The sequence below is a fragment of the Protomyctophum parallelum genome (assembly GCF_964188405.1).
Source record: "Protomyctophum parallelum genome assembly, chromosome: 1".
NCBI lineage: Eukaryota > Metazoa > Chordata > Actinopteri > Myctophiformes > Myctophidae > Protomyctophum > Protomyctophum parallelum.
In genome coordinates this window covers 48,688,140-48,704,308 of record NC_139697.1, presented here as the reverse complement: position 1 = coordinate 48,704,308, position 16,169 = coordinate 48,688,140, and the positions used below count along the sequence as shown (strand labels likewise).

The following is a 16,169-nucleotide window of genomic DNA, read 5'->3' as shown; positions in this document are numbered from 1 at the left end:
TCACTTTTAATGAACATTTTGTATTAGACATAATTCAATAAAACAATATATATTTCAACTGGAACTGCACGTCTCTGCTCCCCTTATCTTTGCCCAGTGGGCTTGCAACTTGTATTGTACATATATTCTCTGGGTGAAATTCCCAGAGTGGCGTAGTCTGGTGGTTCTGTTTCCGGGCCTTAGTGCCCAGGTTACAACTATATTTTTGGGGTAGTTAATCATTCAGTCTATCTATTGAGAGTATGTTCTCTCTTTAATTACAGCAGCAGTATTTATTTTAGAAGCTTAAGTCCTTGTATCAGTAAGTCTTGAATAGATTAGTAAAGATAATGAGATATACAGAAGGGGGCTGTAATGCAACTATTAAGGATGCAAACTGCCTTAATACCCCATGAAGAAGAAGGATCAGTAAACCTGTGATCCACATAAGGGGTCTAGAGACAAAAAGCCAGACTGTCTATTAAGCCAGGCTTGCTGATCCCGGCTCGCCAAATCCACCAATTCTGAGCCTCGCTTGGCTTTAGTGGAACGGAATAAACCAGGCTGTAAAGATCAGGATTTAAAAAGCCTGGCTTTGGCCTAAATCCTGGATTAGTTAATCCAAGTTTCGTGAAATAGGCCCCTGGTCAATTGGTGATGACGTTTGTGATGATCGGAGGAAATTTTGATTAATTCAGTCCAGCTGTCATTTCGGGCCCCTCGCACGGAGAGAAAGCCATCCGGGTGCAGCTCGTAAAAAAGTGGAGATATTTGACTAAATACACGTTTTGTGCCAGAACTTTCACATGGATGTGAAACTAGAGGAAATATCTCACTCCACGTCTTTGGAATTATTGAATGGGTGAGTGCAAACGGAGCATTTATCACATTTATGCTGCCGTTCTGCCGCTGCAACCCTCAAGTCAAGGACACTGTTCTATGGCTCTGTTATGTTGAATACTGTACCAAATGTATGTAACAACAGATTCCCATTCTAGGGCTAGCAGAATCCTACCGACCCTACTGACTGTCATAACTCTCTCTCTCTCCCCTCCGCAACATACTGAACATACAGAGAATAACAGAATAAAAACTGCAGTATTCGTAAACATTAGACTGCAGAATTAGTAAACATTATACTGCATTATTAGTAAACATTAGACTGCAGTATTAGTAAACATTAGACTGCAGTATTAGTAAACAGTAGACTGCAGCATTAGTAAACATTAGACTGCAGTATTAGTAAACATTAGACTGCAGCATTAGTAAACATTAGACTGCAGTATTCTCTCTCTATCTCCACCCTCTCCCCCCCTTTCTCTCTCTCCCACCCCCTCTCTCTCTCACACACACACACACACACACACACACACACACACACACACTCTCTCTCTACCCCTCCCCCCTCTCTCTCACACACACGGTATGGTTACAATATTAGTGGCATCAACAAGATGCAATAGCATAAACACTGTATAGGCTATATTAATATTGCTGCTGCTTCTAGACCAGACTATAGACATACTCGTCATGTTTCATGTTAAAAGATTCAAGAGTCAATAATATAAAATATAACTGTAGTAAAAACAAAACGTGGTGAATCAGTTCATCTTTTTACCTGTAGCTGTGTTTCTTTCAGTGGTTGAGCTGCTAACAAACACACGTCCTCCTCCCCCTTAACGACCACACTGTTTTCAAACCACACCTTTTAGTTTTCTCTGCATATCAAAGTGTCAACAGTCAGACGCCATGATGTTGTTTTAACAAACTTCTTCTTGTTGTTGTTCTGTCTGTGGATTGTAGCAGCAGCTCCCGAAACAATAAGAGATCACACTGGGTTTTGCACATGCGCTGTAGCGCTGCTGGAGCGTACGCTGTGCAGACTGTGCACTAAATATAAACGGTCACTAGAGGGAGCCATGGTACAGTGTAATACAGTGGGTAGCAGCTATGGAGCATAGCAGTGGGTTCTGGACCCACTGAAAACTCTGCAATTAATTTCCCCAATCAATAATTTAAGCCTAGAATCAATCCATCCAGGATCCTGGTGATTCATGACCATAAAACCTTTGATTCTGTGGGGAAATAAAAATGCAGCATTGTATATTTAGTAAATATATTTTGGTTAGCGTTTTCTTTTTAATTTATTCACAGAATCAATGGGGCATGGGTCACCAGGATCCTGGATGGCTTGATTCTAGGCTTAAATATGAAATGCACAGGCTCACCGGCTTAGTTTAGCTGCTGCCACGTGCCTGCTGGCAATATGCACATTTCAGAGCAAGTTGGAGCAAGGACACACTAGGCCTACTAATTGTGGATTATAGTTTTGCTGGTCAATTTGAGACAAAGGTTATTAAAACAATCGAGGAGGAGTCTAAATACTTCCCTAATGTCAACGAAGTCCACACCCACAACACCAGAGGGAGTTCAACAAACCATGTGCAACCCAGATTCAGCACAAATAAGGGACTAAATTAATTTCACTCCTAGGCCACCAAAATGTGGAACGCCCTACAAACAGTCATTAAGACATGCAAATCCCTGACTCCTTCAAAACCGCTCTCAAAGGGCACCTACGGACAGCTGCCATTCTAAACTGGCCCCCATAAACTCTGAATCCCCCCCACCACCCACCCCTTTTCCCCTCACTGTATGTTTATTTTCCCTTTTTACCTCTTTATGATGAATTCCTGTTCTGTTCTTGGCTATATAGAAGTGTATATTTGTACGTCTCTAAATGTTTTGATGAACTAACAAGGTGCAGGTCCACCTTGTTCAATTCATCTCAAACAAGTATAATGCTTCACTCACAGTCTTTTTTTATTATTTTATTTTATTCTTTATTTACCCAGGGAAGTAGCTGAGCACAGGCGCTCATTTTCAGCAACTCCCTGCACATAAAAACACACAGACACACAGACACACACACACACAGACACACACACACACACACACACACACACACACACACACACACACACACACATTAAAACCTGGGAGCTGACCAGTACAACCTCAGTCTGATACTGTTGGCCACTAAGCAGCTCCAGGGGGAGCAGTTGGGGGTTCAGTGCCTTGCTCAAGGGCACTTCAGCGGTGTTGGGTGAGTGATGACAATCACTTTCCCACCCAGATTCTTCCTACCCGTCCGGGGAATCGAACTGGCAACCTTTCGGCAACAAGGGCGCTCCTCTAACCCTTAGGCCACCGCTGCCCCGAGTTAACAGTTTTTGTATTGAGTTGTGCTTAAAATGTAAGTTAATAAATACTTCAATCAATCAAGGATCTCTCTCTATCACTCTGTAGAGAGGTGCGGGGGATAGTTGTGCTACCGACAGAGTGATATACTTCTCCAGCACAGCAGTGCAGAACAGAGAGTGACAGTCTTCAGTGCAGGATAAAGTTGCATCCCGTGAACGCAGTGGTCGATGGTTTCCATAATAGGCCTACTGCGTTTTGGGACGCAAAACGCAACGCATTTAAACCTTCAGACACACAGGAGGAGCAGACAGCTGGATGAAGACAGTGGGAACTCTCTGCTGCTGCTGTCCTCTCTAACCACGGAGTAAGTAGTCCTGGACCAGTGTTGATTTTTACACATTATGAAGTAGTTTTGGTCATATAGTCATTTTAATAAAATTCCCCAAGGTCACCCACCTAGGAGGGGAGGCATACTATCATCCGAGGTGCGCTGCGGGTCGGGAGAGGGTTGCGGTTATAGGTTTAGGTGTCTGCCCCGGGGGAGGTTAGGGTTAGGATGAGGGAGGAGGTAGGTTGTCGTTCGGACCAATGCTCCGTCGGATGAAAGTACTGCACTCACCTAGGAGACGCAGTCGGGAGTCAGTAGCAGATTTCTTGCCATACTGTATGTTATGTGTAAAATGTATTATGTAGGCCTACCCCTAAATCCTTCTCCCAGCATAGTTTAAGACCCTCAAACCGTGGCGCCTGGATCCCAATCATGTAGGACCCAGGAAGGAGTAAGTCAGGGGTAGCCCCGAGGCTAAAACACAAGTGCTCACAGTCAACTATTACGTGCAGGCGATGGTAAAAACAGCAATGTGTGGAAACATACCTGCACTGATGTGAGGACCAAACGCTCCGTCACCCGACGGGACAGCGTTGTTTAGAGTCACCACCACCGTGTGGCACCCACCAGCAGTGCGGAAGAGAGAGACAGACAGCTGACAAACATGTCTGACACGTCGCCTTATAACGCCGCGGTGACACTCATCAAGCCCTAATCAGTGGGCGGAGGACGGGCCGTGACAGCGTGGGAACGCTCACGCCCATCCTGCCACATAACCAATGAAGTTATTCTCAAGCTCTTCTTACTATTTTTCATTGTTTCAATTGTTATAAAATCCTGCTCTTACACGTAACCACTTTCACAAACAGAGACAGTGGTGACTCTCTGGACTCACCACTAGAACAAACAGAGACAGTGGTGACTCTCTGGACTCACCACTAGAACAGAAACAGTGGTGACTCTCTGGACTCACCACTAGAACAGAGACAGTGGTGACTCCCTGGACTCACCACTAGAACAGAAACAGTGGTGACTCTCTGGACTCACCACTAGAACAAACAGAGACAGTGGTGACTCTCTGGACTCACCACTAGAACAAACAGAGACAGTGGTGACTCTCTGGACTCACCACTAGAACAAACAGGAACAGAACAACCACCACAAGGTCTAATGACGGCCAGGCTTCCATGTGGATCTCCTACATCATGTGGACAGGATGTGATGTGACGTCACTGGGTCCATTTGGTTTAATGTTACGCTCTCAAGAGATTCACATCCAACATCAATACAGTAACATTCTATAAAAACAGCAAAAATAATATGCAATACTGTAATGTCATTCTCTAAGTCTAGTAAATAATACAAATAAAGTAAACATAAATGGTTTGTTAAAGTGTTTAAAATTAGAAGTAAACAAAAGAGCAGGAGAATGGAGGCCTCTATTGACAGGATTGATTGATTGAATAGTTTATTTAGACATAAATGTAAAAACAACAACAGAGTAGTCAAACACTTATTCCAGAAGGGATAGTACAAAAAGAAAGAAAGAAAAAAGTCCTTGCGGTCTCGTTTCCATTTAGGCCCTATGGAATCAATTAATAGACATGAATAACAAATCACACTTGTGTGAAGAGAGGGGCGCTCTTATCATACATCACATTCTGTGGTCAGCCAATCAAATCATCACAAATGCCCTTACGTTCTAATCCTCAATATGTATATAAGCCAATCAGATGGGGTGATCAGCCAATTAAATCATTGTTTGTGTTCACACAAACAGCCAAAGCTGGGCATAGGAGAGGATAGCTTTGCCCCTCAACAAAAGAAAATCCAACAACATCAATATCAACAACATCATTACAGGAAAATCAAACACTGTATGTACAGAGTGGGGGGAAAGGAAGGGGTGATCATTTCCTCTCCCTTGGACCTGGGGGAGGGGCCTGCTGAGAGGTGGATGTAAGGCCTGTGTTAAAACATGTAAGTGATATGCATTTTTTTAGGGAAGGGGTGAGGCCATTCCACGCCTGGGTGGCCGTGCTGTACAGGGAGAATTTACCGCATTTGTTTTGAAATATAGGAGCAGTATAATAATCCATAATATTGTCCTTGTCTATCGACCTCCCTACGAACATACAGCTGTTTAATTTGATCCTCCCAATGAGCTCATTTATAGTGGAAACTTTCTTTTTTACTGTGAATCCTGAGTTATTTAAACATTTGTCACACCGTTTACCGATGACATAATTTATTCATTTTTAATGTTGTTTTTTTTGTCCAGGGAGAACTGTGGATAAGCTGTTGTGTTTTCAGTGACCATCTCTTTTTGATACTTGTGTTACAATGTTTACAGTGGAAAGGGTTTTCCAGTGTGGACACTCTGGTGCCTCTTCAGGTGATCTGACACTCTGAAACTCTTGTTACAATGTTTACATTGGAAAGGTTTTACTCCAGTGTGGACACGCTGGTGCCTCTTCAGGGAACCTGACTCACTGAAACTCTTGTTACAATGTTTACATTGGAAAGGTTTTTCTCCAGTGTGGGAACGCTGGTGCTTCCTAAGGTTACCTGAGTCACTGAAACTCTTGTTACAATGTTTACATTGGAAAGGTTTTACTCCAGTGTGGAAACGCTGGTGCCTCCTAAGGTTACCTGAAACACTGAAACTCTTGTTACAATGTTTACATTGGAAAGGTTTTTCTCCAGTGTGGACACTCTGGTGTGTCTTCAGATCACCTGACTGCCTGAAACTCTTGTTACAATGTTTACATTGGAAAGGTTTTTCTCCAGTGTGGACACGAAGGTGTGTCTTCAGGTGACCTGACACACTGAAACTCTTGTTACAATGTTTACATTGGAAAGGTTTTTCTCCAGTGTGGACACGCTGGCGTGTCTTCAAGGGAGCCGACGCACTGAAACTGTTGTCACGCCGTTCGTCATCATCGACTTCACTCGTCTCCTCCCAATCATCACTGTCTTCAGTGACTTCAGTGTCAGATTCAAGTTCAAGTTCAACTTCAGAGCAGTGGGAAGAGATGTCTTCTCCATCATAATTATTATCATCATTTTCTTCTTCACCTTTCACTGCTAGTAATGTCAACATTGACACAACAGGTTCCTCTGGTCTTTGAAGTAGTTCCTCCTGTTCATATTTAATGTGTGGAGGCTCTGGTTCCTCCTGGAGCAGACTGGGGCTCCTCTCCTGTTTAGGGGAAACCTCCTCTTTACACACAACCATGTGCAGGATGTCTAGGAGCAGAACATTACACATTATGGTCAACACTGGATTCCGAAAATGTAAATCCATTCTTCTCGCATGTTTCATGTAAAGAATTAACTGTTGCGTACCAAGATAAGATTGACTAAACCGTTTAGCAAGATTTTAGCAAAATACGAAACAAATAATAATAATTTGAAGTAATATATGTAGTTACTTTAGCCCCAAAATGAATTATGGCGTTACAGCATTTTTTTTAATCATGACATTTTTAAACAAATTAAAAACATGATATTTCACACCTGAGCTCTGATTTGGTAGTAAATTAGTCATGCCACTCAGTGCATGACGTTATGAAACATAAGAACTTCTGACAATGAAAGCTTGAAATGTGGACCGATGGTAGCTTAACAATCTATGTAAAACATTTCCATAGCGTAGCTCTGTACGTCTGTAAATGGGTCTGAGAGTCTGTGAATGTGTCTGCCTGTGTGTCTGGAGAAAATCTCACAAACTACTGTAGTGATCAAATCTCACAAACTACTGTAGTGATCAAATCTCACAAACTAGTGATCAGCGCCAGATGTCTTGTTCACGCTGCCAGTCGGCCAAGCAAGTATTTTTCACACCTGCTAGAAATTGTGTCGCACATAATGGTTTCAGTTTTGTAAAGAGTAAGAAAGTGCAGACGCTAAGCTTTCAAATACTTGTTTGAAAGTTAAACACTCTATACCAGGGGTGCCCAAAAGGTAGATCACAAAGGCTGTGCACATGACATGCCCCTAAAGAATATTACATTTAATTATAAAAACAATTTTTGGCATCTGCCTCTTGAATTAAGTTGACTTGATTGATTGACTGACATAAAAAAGTGCCTGTCAGCTCATGTCGGACATGAAACTTACTGAGGTGTGGCTGGTCTTCAGCTTCCTGTTTAATAGAAACGTCTTCAGCTTCCTGTTTAATAGAAACGTCTTCAGCTTCCTGTTTAATAGAAACGTCTTCAGCTTCCTGTTTAATAGAAACGTCTTCAGCTTCCTGTTTAATAGAAACGTCTCCAGCTTCCTGTTTAATAGAAACGTCTTCAGCTTCCTGTTTAATAGAAACGTCTCCAGCTTCCTGTTTAATAGAAACGTCTTCAGCTTCCTGTTTAATAGAAACGTCTCCAGCTTCCTGTTTAATAGAAACGTCTTCAGCTTCCTGTTTAATAGAAACGTCTTCAGCTTCCTGTTTAATAGAAACGTCCCTGGCTGAGCCTGGAGAGTTCATCTTCACCTGGGAGTGATGCATCATGGGTATTGTAGTTCTTATTAGTCTAGAGTTGAGATGAGATTCAATGTATTGTCAATGTACAGTACAAGTACAGCACATTGAAAAGTATTTTCGCATCTCACCAGAGTGCAAACATGTCAGTAAGTGATACATTAATAAGTACAGTAAGTAAATGCAGATATGAGCAGTAGTCATTAAATATAATAAATAAGGTAGGATATAGAAGTAGGAGGGGAAATGAAGAATAAACATTGGATATTGTCCATATTGCACATAGTCCATATTCATCTTCACCTGCAGTCTGGATTCCACACACCGCTCTGAAATCAAGTGAATAAGGAAGGACTTTAATAACTGGAGACCTAGCGGTGTTAGCCCAACTCTCCAACATTAGGATTCATGCATTAAGGAAGAAATCACACTTATCTTAAGTTTACACAAGGAACAATGGTGTAAAGTGAATAAGGTGAAAGTAACCAATGTGTTTTTAATGTTCTGCCTCAGTTCAAGCAGCAGGGAGCGTACAGTGCAACCATTTATGTGAGCGGAAATTGTAACCGTTCACAATTAAGCATGATTTACGAAAAGACGTTAAGAAATGTGAATCCCTAGACTCCTTCAAAACCGAGCACAAAACCGAGCACTTCCGGACAACTGCGATTCAAAACTGGCCCCTGGTAAAAAAAAAGTTAAAGTCCCCCCCCCCCCCTTTGGCCTACCAGATATGAGGCCATAGGGTTAAGGTTTGTAATGTTAATGCTGCTTTGTACTGAACCTAGATTTTGTACGATTTTGAAAAACAAATACAATTTTGAATTATATTAAAATAAAAGTACCCCCCCCCCCCCCACAGTTTCCATACTGTACATGTTTTTCCCTTTATTACTTTATTTAACTGACCTCCGTGAAGCTGGCACCCATATGATGAACACATGAATAGAGCGCCTAAGTCCTGACGTCACTCGCTCATCCCCTGGTTTTTCTCTATGGTGAATAACAAGGGGTCATCTTGAAATCGTCTCATATAAGCATTGTGGTCCAAAAATAAGCAGTCCCTCATATTTGATACAGTCTGTTTCTAGCGCAAAATGTAACTAATGCTCACTAGTGCTCTATAACTAGTGAGAATATGGGCCGATTCATACTCCTATTTTAGAGCCGAATAAAAGTCGGTTCGGATCTGTAGAGCCTACAATGTGAGTCATTTGAGGTTCGGGGGGGCAAGAACCGTCCTAAAGTCGTCTCTTCGGTGCTACTGAAAATTTCTGACGAGGCGAAATCATTTCGGCACTACAGCGCCGAAACAGCGGTAAAATAGGAGTATAAATCGGCCCTAAGCGTGCACAGTTTCACTGCAATCGGACACTGTGTTAATGGACGCAGCATTTTGTACAAAACAGGCCACTCCTGAAAACTTCCAATCTTAGCCAAACACGAATTCACGATACACTATGAGAAATAAAACAGACCCGTCTTGGTCACATGACTATAGAGATAATGTGTATCAATTTGCATGATATTTGGGTCAAATCTGAAGGAGTAATATCAAAAAATGTGTTTTACATAAGTCGGCCTCCTGGTGGCGTTATAAAGAGCAGATGTGAAAAATTCAGGTCAAAGGTTTTTCCTTGGCCTCTAGAGTGTGCATACAAAGCTTTACACAAATCGGTGCAGTTATAGATAAAAACACGATATAGCTATAGCGCCACCATGAGGCTGATGAAGATTTTCAAGTGGTTTCTTCCTCCACCTAATGGGAATGTGCATGCAACATTTCCATCAAATTGCACTGCGTTCATGATTTGAGGCATTTTGTTCATAACGGACCAATCCTGCAAACTTTGGAAGGCAATCTTAGCCAATGGGGATTGAATATGGACGGGCGCACGCACACACACGCACACACAATGTGCAAAACATACTCTCCACAGGCCTTTGGCCTGGTGGAGACAAACATGGTGTCATTCTTTATTAATGTGTGCTAATTTGTGTCGTAAATTTCATAATTTGTGCCGGTATCAATATTGAGATATTTTAAGTTAGGCTAAGTTAGTATGTTTCCTACTGTATAAGTATATCGCCCTGTTCTAGTTAGGTGTACTGCCCCATGATGACAGTCATGCCAACACACAACATAGCAATTTATATACAAATGACCAAATAGCACAATTGTTGGTTTCAACGGCACAAATTAGAGAACAAAAAACACGAAAGAATAGTATTGTTCAATTTGGACCTAAAGATGCAAACATGTAACTGTTAAAATATTTCAATGATACCAGCACAAATGATACAATTCATGTCACAAATGCAGCACTAAAGAATGACACCATTTTGATTAAAATTTTCATCATATGGGGTGCCAACTTCACGGAGGCATTCAACTGCATGATTATTATTTTTTCCCCGTAAATCTGTACGTCTTTAAATGTTCTGATGAATTAAAAAATTCTGATTAATTCAGTCCAGCTGTCATTCCTGGAGATATTTGACTAAATACACGTTTTGTGCCAGAACTTTCACATGGATGTGAAACTAGAGGACAATATCTCACTCCACGTCTTTGGAATTATTGAATGGGTGAGTGCAAACGGAGCATTTATCACATTTATGCTGCCGTTCTGCCGCTGCAACCCTCAAGTCAAGGACACTGTATATGGCTCTGTTATGTTGAATACTGTACCAAATGTATGTAACAACAGATTCCCATTCTAGGGCTAGCAGAATCCTACCTACCCTACTGACTGTCATAACTCTCTCTCTAGTCTCCCCCCTTTCTCTCTCCCCCCTCTCTCTCTCTCTCTCACACACTCTCTCTCCACCCTCCCCCCTCTCTCTCTCTCTCTCTCTCACACACACACACACACACACACACACACACACACACACACACACACACTCTCTCCACCCTCCCCCCCTCTCTCTCACACACACACACACACACACACACACACACACACACACACACACTCTTCACCCTCCCCCCCTCTCTCACACACTCTCTCTCTCCCCCCACTCACTCTCTCTCTCTCTCTCCACCCTCCCCCCACCTCTCTCTCCCCCTCCCCCCCTCTCTCTCTCACACACGTTATGGTTACAATATTAGTGGCATCAACAAGATGCAATAGCATAAACACTGTATAGGCTATATTAATATTGCTGCTGCTTCTAGACCAGACTATAGACATACTCGTCATGTTCCATGTTAAAAGATTCAAGAGTCAATAATATAAAATATAACTGTAGTAAAAACACAACGTGGTGAATCAGTTCATCTTTTTACCTGTAGCTGTGTTTCTTTCAGTGGTTGAGCTGCTAACAAACACACGTCCTCCTCCTGCTTAACGACCACACTGTTTTCAAACAGTTTTAGTTTTCTCTGCATATCAAAGTGTCAACAGTCAGACGCCATAATGTTGTTTTAACAAACTTCTTCTTATTGTTGTTCTGTCTGTGGATTGTAGCACTAGCAGCAGCTCCCGAAACAATAAGAGAACACACTGGGCTTTGCACATGCGCAGTAGCGCTGCTAGTGCTAGAGCGTACGCTGTGCAGACTGTGCACTAAATATAAACGGCCACTAGAGGGAGCCATGGTACAGTGTAATACAGTGGGTAGCAGCTATGGAGCATAGCAGTGGGTTCTGGACCCACTGAAAACTCTCCAATGAATTTCCCCCTGAATTTTACTAATCAATAATTTAAGCCTAGAATCAATCCATCCAGGATCCTGGTGATTCATGACCTTAATACATTTGATTCTGTGGGGAAATTTAAAAAAAGGAAAAATAAAAATGCAGCATTGTATATTTAGTAAATATCTTTTGTTTAGCGTTTTCATTTTAATTTATTCACATAATCAAAGGTTTTATGGTCATGGGTCACCAGGATCCTGGATGGCTTGATTCTAGGCTTAAATATGAAATGCACATAGGCTCACCGGCTTAGCTGCTGCCACGTGCCTGCTGGCAATATGCACATTTCCAAGCAAGTTGGAGCAAGGACACACTAGGCCTACTAATTGTGGATTATAGTTTTGCTGGTCAATTTGAGACAAAGGTTATTAAAACAATCGAGGAGGAGTCTAAATACTTCCTTAATGTCAACGAAGTCCACACCCACAACACCAGAGGGAGTTCAACAAACTGTGTGCAACCCAGATTCGGCACAAATAAGACTAAATTAATTTAGCTCCTAGGCCACCAAAATGTGGAACGCCCTACAAACAGTCATTAAGACATGCAAATTCCTGACTCCTTCAAAACCGCTCTCAAAGGGCACCTACGGACAGCTGCCATTCTAAACTGGCCCCCATAAACTCTGATTCCCCCCACCACCCACCCCTTTTCCCCCTCACTGTATGTTTATTTTCCCTTTTTACCTCTTTATGATGAATTCCTGTTCTGTTCTGGGCTAGGCTATATAGAAGTGTATATTTGTACGTCTCTAAATGTTTTGATGAATTAACAAGGTGCAGGTCCACCTTGTTCAATTCATCTCAAACAAGTATAATGCTTCACTCACAGTCTTTTTTAATTATTTTATTTTATTCTTTATTTACCCAGGGAAGTAGCTGAGCACAGGTGCTCATTTTCAGCAACGCCCTGCACATAGAAACACACAGACAGACACACACACACACACACACACACACACACACACACACACACACACACACACACACACACACACACACACACACACACACATTAAAACCTGGGAGCTGACCAGTACAACCACAGTCTGATACAGTTGGCCACTAAGCAGCTCCAGGGGGAGCAGTTGGGGGTTCAGTGCCTTGCTCAAGGGCACTTCAGCGGTGTTGGGTGAGTGATGACAATCACTTCCCCACCCAGATTCTTCCTGCCCGTCCGGGGAATCGAACCGGCAACCTTTTGGCAACAGGGGCGCTCCTCTAACCCTTAGGCCACCGCTGCCCCGAGTTAACAGTTTTTGTATTGAGTTGTGCTTAAAATGTAAGTTAATAAATACTTCAATCAATCAAGGATCTCTCTCTATCACTCTGTAGAGAGGTGCGGGGGATAGTTGTGCTACCGACAGTGATATACTTCTCCAGCACAGCAGTGCAGAACAGAGAGTGACAGTCTTCAGTGCAGGATAAAGTTGCATCCCGTGAACGCAGTGGTCGATGGTTTCCATAATAGGCCTACTGCATTTTGGGACGCAAAACGCAACGTATTTAAACCTTCAGACACACAGGAGGAGCAAACAGCTGGATGAAGACAGTGGGAACTCTCTGCTGCTGCTGTCCTCTCTAACCACGGAGTAAGTAGTCCTAGACCAGTGTTGATTTTTACAGCACATTATGAAGTAGTTTTGGTCATATAGTCATTTTAATAAAATTCCCCGAGGTCACCCACCTAGGAGATGCAATCGGGGGTCAGTAGCAGATTTCTTGCCATACTGTATGTTATCTGTAATATGTATTATGTAGGCCTACCCCTAAGTCCTTCTCCCAGCATAGTTTAAGACCCTCAAACCGTGGCGCCTGGATCCCAAACATGTAGGACCCAGGAAGGAGTAAGTCAGGGGTAGCCCCGAGGCTAAAACACAAGTGCTCACAGTCAACTATTACGTGCAGGCGATGGTAAAAACAGCAATGTGTGGAAACATACCTGCACTGATGTGCGGACCAAACGCTCCGTCACCCGACAGGACAGCGTTGTTTAGAGTGACCACCAACATGTGGCAGCCACCAGCAGTGCGGAAGAGAGAGACAGACAGCTGACAAACATGTCTGACACGTCGCCTTATAACGCCGCGGTGACACTCATCAAGCCCTAATCAGTGGGCGGAGGACGGGCCGTGACAGCGTGGGAACGCTCACGCCCATCCTGCCACATAACCAATGAAGTTATTCTCAAGCTCTTCTTACTATTTTTCATTGTTTCATTGTTTCAATAGTAAAAAAATCATTCACACATAATACACGTAACCACTTTCACCTAAATAATAAATCAACATTTCCACGTAGAAAAATGTACAATTTTATTTAATCTATGGTCGTGTGCATATTATTTATACATGGTTTTGTATACCATATAGGCCTGGACTCACCACTAGAACAAACAGAGACAGTGGTGACTTTCTGGACTCACCACTAGAACAAACAGAGACAGTGGTGACTCTCTGGACTCACCACTAGAACAAACAGAGACAGTGGTGACTCTCTGGACTCACCACTAGAACAAACAGAGACAGTGGTGACTCTCTGGACTCACCACTAGAACAAACAGAGACAGTGGTGACTCCCTGGACTCACCACTAGAACAAACATAGACAGTGGTGACTCTCTGGACTCACCACTAGAACAAACAGAGACAGTGGTGACTCTCTGGACTCACCACTAGAACAAACAGAGACAGTGGTGACTCTCTGAACTCACCACTAGAACAAACAGAGACAGTGGTGACTCTCTGGACTCACCACTAGAACAGAGACAGTGGTGACTCTCTGGACTCACCACTAGAACAAACAGAGACAGTGGTGACTCTCTGGACTCACCACTAGAACAAACAGAGACAGTGGTGACTCTCTGGACTCACCACTAGAACAAACAGAGACAGTGGTGACTCCCTGGACTCACCACTAGAACAAACAGAGACAGTGGTGACTCCCTGGACTCACCACTAGAACAAACAGACAGTGGTGACTCTCTGGACTCACCACTAGAACAAACAGAGACAGTGGTGACTCTCTGGACTCACCACTAGAACAAACAGAGACAGTGGTGACTCTCTGGACTCACCACTAGAACAAACAGAGACAGTGGTGAATCTCTGGACTCACCACTAGAACAAACAGAGACAGTGGTGACTCTCTGGACTCACCACTAGAACAAACAGAGACAGTGGTGACTCTCTGGACTCACCACTAGAACAAACAGAGACAGTGGTGACTCTCTGGACTCACCACTAGAACAAACAGAGACAGTGGTGACTCTCTGGACTCACCACTAGAACAAACAGAGACAGTGGTGACTCTCTGGACTCACCACTAGAACAAACAGAGACAGTGGTGACTCTCTGGACTCACCACTAGAACAAACAGAGACAGTGGTGACTCTCTGGACTCACCACTAGAACAAACAGAGACAGTGGTGACTCTCTGGACTCACCACTAGAACAAACAGAGACAGTGTGACTCTCTGGACTCACCACTAGAACAAACCGAGACAGTGGTGACTCTCTGGACTCACCACTAGAACAAACAGGAACAGAACAACCACCACAAGGTCTAATGACGGCCAGGCTTCCATGTGGATCTCCTACATCATGTGGACAGGATGTGACGTCACTGGGTCCATTTGGTTTAATGTTACGCTCTCAAGAGATTCAAATCCAACATCAATACAGTAACATTCTATAAAAACAGCAAAAATAATATGCAATACTGTAATGTCATCCTCTAAGTCTAGTAAATAATACAAATAAAGTAAACATAAATGGTTTGTTAAAGTGTTTAAAATGAGAAGTAAACAAAAGAGCAGGAGAATGGAGGCCTCTATTGACAGGATTGATTGATTGAATAGTTTATTTAGACATAAATGTAAAAACAACAACAGAGTAGTCAAACACTTATTCCAGAAGGGATAGTACAAAAAGAAAGAAAGACAAAAGTCCTTGCGGTCTCGTTTCCATTTAGGCCCTATGGAATCAATTAATAGACATGAATAACAAATCACGCTTGTGTGAAGAGAGGGGCGCTCTTATCATACATCACATTCTGTGCTCAGCCAATCAAATCATCACAAATGCCATTACGTTCTAATCCTCAATATGTATGTCAGCCAATCAAACCATCGCAATGGGGTGATCAGCCTATTAAATCATTGTTTGTGTTCACACAAACAGCCAAAGCTGGGCATAGGAGAGGATAGCTTTGCCCCTCAACAAACAAAAATCCAACAACATCAATATCAACAACATCATTACAGGAAAATCAAACACTGTATGTACAGAGTGGGGGGAAAGGAAGGGGTGATCATTCCCTCTCCCTTGGACCTGGGGGACGGGGGCCTGCTGAGAGGTGGATGTAAGGCCTGTGTTAAAAGATGTAAGTGATATGCATTTTTTTAGGCCATTCCACGCCTGGGTGGCCGTGCTGTACAGGGAGAATTTACCCACATTTGTTTTGAAATATAGGAGCA

The 16,169-nt window shown here is 42.8% G+C and overlaps 1 pseudogene across 1 annotated transcript in view; it reads left to right on the top strand.

Annotated features, from left to right (window-relative positions):
* The window catches only part of LOC310873343, a 456,333-nt pseudogene that overhangs the window by 195,392 nt on the left and 244,772 nt on the right, over nt 1–16,169 (top strand). The window contains exon 7 of the transcript in view: nt 12,628–12,729. The product of the transcript in view is annotated as an uncharacterized misc_RNA (transcript). The remainder of the gene's footprint in view (nt 1–12,627; nt 12,730–16,169) is intronic.